The 10,279-nt window shown below is 39.3% G+C and overlaps 1 pseudogene; it reads left to right on the top strand.

Annotated features, from left to right (window-relative positions):
* The first annotated feature begins 8,876 nt into the window (after positions 1-8,876).
* On the top strand, positions 8,877-9,765 carry LOC112612358 (annotated as a pseudogene).
* The last annotated feature ends 514 nt before the right edge of the window (positions 9,766-10,279 follow it).

Genomic DNA, 10,279 nt, shown 5'->3' with positions numbered 1-10,279 from the left:
GCATGAAAAGTGGCAAAGTAAAATGGAGAAAAATGATTCAGTCAACCAAAAAAAAAAAAAAAAAAAATCTTTTCCAGCAAAACAAGGTTGAAGTAAAGAAAAAGATAAAAGTCTTTTAAATATACCTATATCTTGCATATCCACTTTTAATTACGCTGAACACTCTTTAAGAAAATCCATGTAAATCCCCTATTACCTGACTTTAGCCACTTGCCACACCAAGTGGCCAATAATTCTGGCTTTCAAACTTTATTAAAGGCTCAGAGAAAGGAAAATCCAAGGTGGTTCATGGTGGAGGGGAAGAGAATCAACAAATACAGAGGTTGCACAAATATCAAACCAGAAAGGACTCATACCCTAAGCCAAAAGTGAATGCAGCTGCCATTGTGAAATGGTGGCGGCTAAGCAAAACATTGCTACATAGTTACAGATCATGCTCTCAAGGATGTAAAACAAAATGAAAGCCTACAGCAAACTTTGCTACTGACCATAGAAAAAGTCATGCAAAGCACACCAGATTGGCTACGCCTTAAGACCAACCTCACAAATTCTTTTTCAAAATTAAAACTTTACAGAGAATATAAACAGTGATAGTTGGGGTCCTGGCCTAGTAAAACATTTTCTAAAAAGAAAAAAAGCCTCTCACATAAAAGTTAACTGCTGACAGGGTAGAGAAAAGGAAAAGGAAATTAAAGTGCAGGGTTGGAAAGATGCCTGCGGGAAGAACCTCTTATTCATATGCCAATGGGTTCCTCCAATATGGAGAAAACTTAAGAGGGGAGTTGAGGAGCCACTGGTTCACTCATCCATCCCAAAAAGAGAAGGGAAAGACCAACATTCCCTACCCCTGGGAGCAATGTGTGGTGGGAGCATAATTTCCTCTACCCTCAGAAGAAGTCCAGGGACAAAATGGCTTAGACGTGAAAGGAAAAAAGATTTTTTGGTTTGTAGGTTACTCCCCCTTCCTCAAGCCCCATGTTGGGTGCCAAAAATGTTGCGGAACTTTCTCCTTAGTTCAGCTAAAACAAGGCTCTTGTCATACAACCAGGGAAGATTAGGCTCACAGACACATATAAGGGTGAGAAAAAATGGGATTTATTGGGCAAAAAGGGAAAATTACTCTCAACAACGCTAGAGAGAATTCTGTTAGCAGCTTTCTCACCTCACGGATTGAATCTCAGGTAGCTGCACAGAAACAGGAGAGGCCAGGCTCCTCCCCACTGCAAATGGCATGAACTTCCAGAGGCTCCACCCTGTCCTCCCAGTGCTCAGGTGGGCATTATACAGAAAGAATAAGTCAGGAAAGGGCAGGCTTCATCTGGGACCTGCAGTCTGGTTTTTCAGTCTTCAGGCTGTTTTAGGGTTGAAGGTGGGCTTTCACCAGTCCTGGGGGCAGGGGACACTTGGCTGTCTCCTGTCTCTATCACTACAAGGTCAAACCCAAGAAACTCTCTCCACCAGACTTCACCTGTGCTACCTATACATTTGAGCAAATCCCTGTCTTCTTAAGGTCCCAGGCTTTCCAGGAAGTGATCTTCCTTACTGCCTTTGAGAATGGGACCTTTTAAAGAAGGACCATATTCCCAGGGGGGATTTGTATGCACCAACTCTATAAGTGAAGTCAACCCTTGCTCCTCGAAAGTGGCTGATCATGCTGAATTCAGTGAGGATTATTCTCAAATGTGACACTCCAGCTAATGCTGCACAATTTGTCCAATCATATCCTGGTAAGAACCTATGTAGATAACTATGTTGCCACAGAAAGCAAGGGGACTCAGAATTTAGAATTTCTGATCTGAGGTTCAGGAATAATCAGGCATCATTTTAAAATTTTTACTTGAGTTTACAGATATTGAGTTTATTAATTTTTTTGGATCCAGAAAGCTCAGAAAGAGATAGAATACTTATCTATCTATATCTATATCTATATCTATGTCTATATATCTATATATTCTACATATACATATGGAAGACCACTAAAACAATACCAACAATATAAAAAATAAACAGTTATCAAAAAATTTCCTTCATCAGTTTATTCAGTCTTATGTAATTAATTTTTGTGTTAGATCTTGTGTTTGCAGTCTAATTTCAAGAAGCTGTCTATTTCTAGACTAAAAATGATTCTGAAAATTCCAACTCATCCCACTGCTGTGGTATAAAAGTTGTCTAATCAATGTCAGCACAGCATCTTGGACCTAAAAGACTATTCTTTGAAGTATTCATAGTTTGCATAGTCCTTTTTCTCAAGGCAGCCACTGTGATGTTCTTTTTTGAAGAAACAAATGCTGACCTGTAGCTTTTAGCAGAAACTTTAAGCAAGTATCTGGATGAAACAAAAGCTATCTGTAAATGACAATGAGACAGGCAATTCTATGGACCAAACTATACAAGTGGAACTGACCCATGACTGCAGCAACCAGCCTGAGAAGCAACCTACTTTCTGTAGCAACCAGTCCAATAAATCAAATGATAGCCCTGGAAGCAACTGTCCTCAAATGGCCAGGACTTGATTCATAACTGATAGTTTCCCTAATTTTCACCCCTGCTACCAATTTTAGAACCAACCAGAAAAAGCCAAGTATGTTCCCCAGACGAATCACACAGGATTCCCCACTTCCAGGTGGCCCACCTACAACTTCCCCAGGCCAACAGCCTTTAGTCAGGGCACTCTTGAAGCCTTCCCTTTTCCCACTATAAAGCTTTCCCACTCCTCTGCCTTTGAATCTCTGTCAAAATGCAAGTGATAGTGGCTGACTCCTTTGCTATAGCAAGCTCAGGATAAATAGGCTTTGCTTGTTTTCATTTGGGTTGCCTCCATTCACTTGCATAACAGAGGCTTAATGGCTGCAGTTATTTTATAACTTTTTTTTTTTTTTGAAACATAATTTCATTCTGTTGCCCAGGCTGGAGTGCAGTGGTGCAATCTCAGCTCACTGCAGCCTCTGCCTCCCAGACTCAAGTGATTCTCATACTTAACCTCCCAAGTAGCTGGGATTATAGGCATGTGCCACCACGCCTGGCTAATTTTGTGTTTTTAGTAGAGATGAGGTTTCATCATGTTGGCCAGGCTGGTCTCCAACTCCTGACCTCAAGTGATTCGCCCATCTCATGCTCTGAAAGTGCTGGAATTATAATCATGAACCACTGTGCTTGGTCTATTTTATAACTAATAATTTTCAAACCTAAAAGTTCTGATGAATGTTTCATAAAATAAAAAATGCAACTGTTGAGGATATTTGGTTCTTTCAAGGCATGTAAAAATTTTAAAAATCTTGAGGTCAACATGTAATTATCCTGAGACATCATTTTTTTTTCTGAGAATATTAATTAAAAAGATTCAGTAAGTATGGAGTAGGGGCAGGGCTAGACATTTGTATTTTTTTAAAACTCCAAGAATAGTCTGATCTGCATCCTAACTTGAGAGCCACTGGCCTAGAAGATGCTTTACTCAAATTAAAGAAGTAAGATTGTGGCCAATTAAATATTTCAATAATATATAAAATTATTACAGATAAGGTTGACCTAATATCAGACAAATTACCTCTAGGACTCTGATAAATATAGGAAAAGGCAACAGAGCTATATCATTAGACTTTTGATTGGTGTTATTCTGAGGGTAAAACATCCTATTACAGGTCACTTCCAAGATGGCTGAATAGGACAGCTCCAGTCTACAGCTCACAGCGAGATTGACGCAGAAGATGGGTGATTTCTGCATTCCCAACTGAGGTACCTGGTTCATCTCATTGAGACTGGTTGGATACTGGGTGCAGCCCACAGAGGGTGAGCCGAAGCAGGGCTTGACATTGCCTCACCCAGGAAGCACAAGAGGTCAGGGGAATTTCCCTTTCCTAGCCAAGGGAAACCATGAGTGACTGTACCTGGAGGAACAGTACACTCCTGTTCAAATACTGTGTTTTTCCCATGGTCTTCGCAACTGGCAGACCAGGAGATTTCCTCCAGTGCCTGGCTCAGCAAATCCCAAGCCCACAGAGGCTTGCTTGCTGCTAGTGCAGCAGCCTGAGATCCACCTCGGATGCTGGAGAGGGCAGGGGTGTCTGCCATTGCTGAGGCTTCAGTAGGTGGTTCTATGCTCACAGTGTAAACAAAGCAGCAGGGAACCTTGAACTGGGTGGAGCCCACCGCAGCTCAGCAAGGCCTACTGCCTCTCTAGATTATACCTCTGGGGGTAGGGCATATCTGAATGAAAGACAGCAGACAGCTTCTGCAGACTTAAATGTCCCTGCCTGACAGCTCTGAAGAGAGCATGGTTCTCCCAGCACAGCATTCAAGCTCCAATAACAGACAGACTACCTCTTCAAGTGGGTCCCTGCTGCCCATGTAGCCTGACTGGGAGACACCTCACAGCACATCAAAAAGCTTGTCCACCATTATCAAGTTTTCTTCATCCCTGGGATGCAAGACTGGTTCAACATATGCTAATCAATAAAGGTAATCCATCACATAAACAGAACCAATGACAGAAACACATGATTATCTCAATAGATGCAGAAAAGGCCTTTGACAAAATTCAACCAGCCTTTCATGCTAAAAACTCTCAATAAACTAGGTATTAATGGAATGTATCTCAAAATAATAAGAGCTATTTATGGTACACACACAGCCAATATCATACCAAATGGGCAAAACCTGGAAGCATTACCTTTGAAAATTGGCACAAGACAAGGATGCCCTCTCTCACCACTCCTATTCAACATAGTATTGGAAGTTCTGGCCAGGGCAATCAGGCAAGAAAAAGCAATAAAATGTATTCAATTAGGAAAATAGGAAGTCGAATTGTCTTTGTTTGCAGATGACATGATTGTATATTTAGAAAACTCCATCATCTCAGCCCAAAATCTCTTTAAGCTGATAAGCAACTTCAGCAAAGTCTCAGGATACAAAATCACTGTGCAAAAATCACAAGCATTCCTATACACAAATAACAAACAGAGAGCTAAATCACGAGTGAACTCCCATTCACAATTGCTTCAAAGAGAATAAAATACCCAGGAATCCAACTTACAAGGGATGTGAAAGATGTCTTCAAGGAGAACTAGAAACCACTGCTCAACGAAATAAAAGAGGACACAAACAAATGGAAGAACATTCCATGCTCATGGATAGGAAGAATCAATATCATGAAAATGACCATACCACCCAAGGTAATTCATAGATTCAATGCTATCCACATCAAGCTACCACGGACTTTCTTCACAGATTTGGAAAAAAACTACTTTAAATTTCATATAGAACCAAAAAAGAGCCCACATAGCCAAGACAATCCTAAGCAAAAAGAACAAAGCTGGAGGCGCCACACTACCTGACTTCAAACTATACTATAAGGCTACTGTAACCAAAACAGCATGGTACTGTCTACCAAAACAGAGAGATAGAGCAATGGAACAGAACAGAGGCTTCAGACATAACACCACACATCTACAGCCATCTGATCTTTGACAAATCTGACAAAAACAAGGAATGGGGAAAGGATTCCCTATTTAATAAATGGTGCTGGGAAAACTGGCTAGTCAAATGTAGAAACCTGAAACTGGATTGCTTCCTTACACCTTATACAAAAATTAATTCAAGATGGATTAAATACTTAAATGTAAGACCTAAAACCATAAAAACCCAAGAAGAAAACCTAGGCAATACCATTCAGGACATAGGCATGGGCAAAGACTTCATGACTAACATAACAAAAGCAATGGCAACAAAAGCCAAAATTCACAAATGAGATCTAAAACTAAAGAGCTTCTTCAGAGCAAAAGAAACTATCATCAGAATGAACAGACACCCTACAGAATGGAAGAAAATTTTTGCAATCTACTCATCTGACAAAGGGCTAATATCCAGAATCTACAAAGAACTTAAACAAATTTACAATATAAAAATAAACAACCCCATCAAAAAGTGGGCAAAGGATATGAACAGACACTTCTCAAAAGCAGACATTTATGCAGACAACAGACATATCAAAAAATTCTCATCATCACTGGTCATCAGAGAAATGCAAATCAAAATCACAATGAGATGCCATCTTATGCCAGTTAGAATGGTGATCATTAAAAAGTCAGGAAACAACAGATGCTGGATAGGATGTGGAGAAATAGGAATGCTTTTACACTGTTGGTGGGAGTGTAAATTAGTTCAACCATTGTGGAAAACAGTGTGGCAATTCCTCAAGGATCTAGAAATAGAAATACCATTTGACCCAGCAATGCCATTACTGAGTATACACCCAAAGGATTATAACTCATGCGACTGTGAAGACACATGCACACGTATGCTTATTGTAGCACTATTCACAATAGCAAAGACTTAGAACCAACCCAAATGTCCATCAATAATAGACTGGATAAAGAAAATGTAGCACATACACACCATGGAATACTATGCAGCCATAAAAAAGGATGAGTTCATGTCCTTTGCAGGGACATGGATGAAGATGGAACCATCATTCTCAGTAAAATATCACAAGGACAGAAAACCAAACCACTTGTTCTCATTCGTAAGTGGGAGTTGAACAATGAGAACACATGGACACAGGAAGGGGAATATCACACACTGGGACCTGTCGTGGGATGGGGGCTGGGGGAGGGATAGCATTAGGAGAAACACCTAATGTAAATACGAGTCGATGGGTACAGCAAACCAACATGGCACATGTATACCTATGTAACAAACCTGCATGTTCTGCACATGTACCTTAGAACTTAAAGTATAATAACAATAAAAAAGAGAAAAAATTATATTACAGTAGCAAGGAATATTGAGAAATATCCAGGGAGTTCTCATATAATATATAATTTCGGAAATATTTATACAAACATCATTTTACCTATGCAAATGTATGCATTTGCATATCATTTTACCTATGCATTTACCTATGCAAATTTAGCCTAGGGCAGATTGGGTGTCTTTTCTGATTTGACAACTCTTTCCATGTAACTGTTATAGTAGACAGACATCAAATAAATCTAATTATTTCTGGCTGGGCATGGTGGCTCATGCCTGTAATCCCAGCACTTTGGGAGGATCATGAGGTCAAGAGACCAAGACCATCCTGGCCAACATGGTGAAACCCCGTCTCTACCAAAAATACAAAAAATATTAGCTGGGTTTGGTGGCATATGCTTATAGTCCCAGCTACCCAGGAGGCTGAGGCAGGAGAATCACTTGAACCCGGGAGGCAGAGGTTGCAGTGAGCCAAGATTGTGCCACTGCACTCCAGCCTGGCAACAGAGCAAGACTCCATCTCAAAAAGAAAAAAAAAAAAAACTAATTATTTTTAATATCTTTCTTTTTATAAGCTAAAAGAATAAATCTTTGTGATTTTCCAAGGAACTAGAAAAATAGTTTTAGGTATAAGAGAGATCCTGAAAGTTTTATTTTTTTTTTCTGTATTTAGAATCCAATTTTGACTAGCTACAAAAAGAATTTGTAAGAGGAAATTTGGACACTGGGCTAAGATAGGCTCCCGGGTAACTGAGAAACTGTACTTGGCTAAGTATTTAATCAAAAAGACAATAAAATATTTGAAAGTAAACATAGAAGGTGACATGAATTGAAAAACAATTTAGTTATTCTGTAAGTGAAGAATCTTTGTTTTGTTGTTGTTATTTTTAATAAAAGTCTTGATAAAGTCAATATAAAGTTCAGAAAATTATTTTGGTAAGATCCAGAACCTTTAATATAGGTAGATTATAAAGAAGATAAGGAACGGTCTTTCATGTTATAGGCAAATAAATGCATTTGTTAGTAAAGCAAGAAGTAAACCTATCAACATTCAGTGAATTTTGCTATAATTTTAACATATTTCATAGCTTTTATTTCATATGTGGGTATATTAAACCAAAGCAAATAAATTTAACTTTATAAGTTTTGACTTTCATTATGTGCTTTCATATTCTGAAACAAATTGACACTTAAAGAGCAGTTCTCTCTCAGGAGTCCATGAGGCCAAAAAACAATATAATAATACTAAAATGTTATTTATGTTAACGTGCAATGGATTTGTCATTGCTATCTTTAATGAATCAATCAATAAATGAGAATATTAAAAATGTCTTAGTTTTAATTTCCAATGTGGATAATACTGACAGTTATAATCCACATATATAAACGCTCTTTGAGGTCTGGGGTAGGCAGCCTCTAATGATCAACAGTGATCCTGACTCCTGGTATTCACACCTTTGTGTAATGTTCTCTTCTTGAGTGTGAGCTCATGTATTGACTTACTTCTAATGAATCATCTATGGCAGAAGTGATGGGGTGTCACTTCTGGTATTAGGTTCAAAAAGACTGTGACTTCCTTCTTGGGTGCTCTCTCTCACTCCCTGGCTCACGCATTCTGAGGGAAGCCTTCTGCCATGTTGTGACTTGCCCTATGGAGAGGCTCATGTAGCAAGAAAGTGAGAGAGGCTTTTGGCCAACAGCCAGTGAGAAACTGAAGACCACCGCCTAATAGTCCATGATGAACTGAGTCCATCTGACAACCACATGAGTGAGTTTGGTAGTGGATTCTTCCCCAGTTGAGATTTCATATGAGACTGCAGCCCTGGCCAGTGACTTGACTGCAAACTCATGGAGACCTTGAGCCTTCCAAAGATAGAAAATCATTGCACACTCTTACAACAAGAGATAAAGGCCTTTCTGAATTAGACATATAAAGACACACAGAGCACTTATACCTTCAAGAATAAACAGAAATCCAGGAGAAGCATTCTTGCCCCCATGAGCCTCTGCCATGCACCCCAACTGTCTGATTGAAGTAGGGCATGAAACCCAGGGCTGATGATTGCTGCTGTTTTGACAATGAGGATATAATCTGGTGAGAGGAGGGGGGCTTCTCCCTCCTGGGGCTCATAATGGCAAGAGAAGATTCCATGCACTGTCTGCTTTCTGCCCTCAATTTGCTTTTTTGGTTAATGTTCATCAGCGTGTTGGCAGTTTTTGCTTAGATGAGGGACTACCTAATAATGTTCTGACTTTAACTGTAGAAACAAGGTGGAGGAGAGGATATCTTGACCTACTTTCCTATGACTCACCTGGTCATGATTGCTATTTGCTCTTTTCCTTATTATTGTGGGGATGTCAGGATATTGTGGAACAGAGAAAAAAATCCTGTGCTGCTTGCGTGGTACTTTGGAAGTTTACTTGTCATTTTTTGTGCAGATCTGGCTGGTGGCATTTGGACATATGAAGAGAAGTGTATGATTCCAGTACAGTGGTTAGATGTAGTCACTTTGAAAGTCAGAGTGGCAAATATGACTTACCTGGATACCAGTGGCTTACTCATGGTTGGAAGGTTTTCAGTGGGAGTTTAAGTGTTGTGGAGTGGTATGTTTCAATGACTAGTTGGAAATGACAGAGACGGACTAGCCCCCAGAATCCTGCTATGCTACAGAATTCCCAGGATGTTCCAAACAAACCCACCAGGAAGATCTCAGTGACCTTTATCAAGAGGATTGTGGGAAGAAAAATGTTTCCTTTTGAAAGGAACCAAACAATCACAGGTGCTAAGGTTTCTGGGAATTTCCATTAAAGTGACATAAACCTGGCCATGATTCTCACCACGACTTAGCTCTGGGCTCTGTATTATGAGAGAAGGGAGCCTGAGACAGACCAAATGATATTCCTGAAGCTCATCTCAGCAACCCATGTCACTCAGTAAAACTGTCGAAACCAAGCCTGTCAAGGATCTTTGAACATATATCCTTGGCAAACAACTTTAATACACCCTTTGAAATGGAGTAAACACTAAGAATGCCAAAGAAGGAAACCACAAACTTGTTTTATTGGACTTGTGAATTTTTGAGTACACACTTAACTGTTTCAGAAATTTGTAGAAATAAACATGTTGCTATAAAAGAATGCCTGGGCATATAATTTTCTACCCTTATAAATGAAGAAAAAAGTTATTATGTTATGTCACCAGCTGGACACTAATTGATGCCCTTTATAATGCTTAGGACAGATGTAATACCCACTTTATAGCCTGTGTAAGATTTTTTACAGAACACAGTTATGTTTTGAGGTAGCATGGTTTGATCAACATTTCTGCATCCATGTAGATAAGCCACATATGGTGGGACTGGAACTACAGTAAATGTTGATTTACTTCTACAAGGTAGTATATAAAGTACCAATCAACTGCTAACATAAGAAGGCAAACAGTAATAATGACTTTTATTACTTGGTGATATATGCTTTTGAGTGTGAATAGATTACACAAAAGAAAACTTTTAAGATTGGTGAGTGTGAATACCTA

The sequence above is a fragment of the Theropithecus gelada genome, chromosome 1 (genome assembly GCF_003255815.1).
Source record: "Theropithecus gelada isolate Dixy chromosome 1, Tgel_1.0, whole genome shotgun sequence".
Lineage (NCBI taxonomy): Eukaryota > Metazoa > Chordata > Mammalia > Primates > Cercopithecidae > Theropithecus > Theropithecus gelada.
Note: the sequence above shows the minus strand (reverse complement) of the source record. Positions and strands in the feature narration are given on the sequence as shown.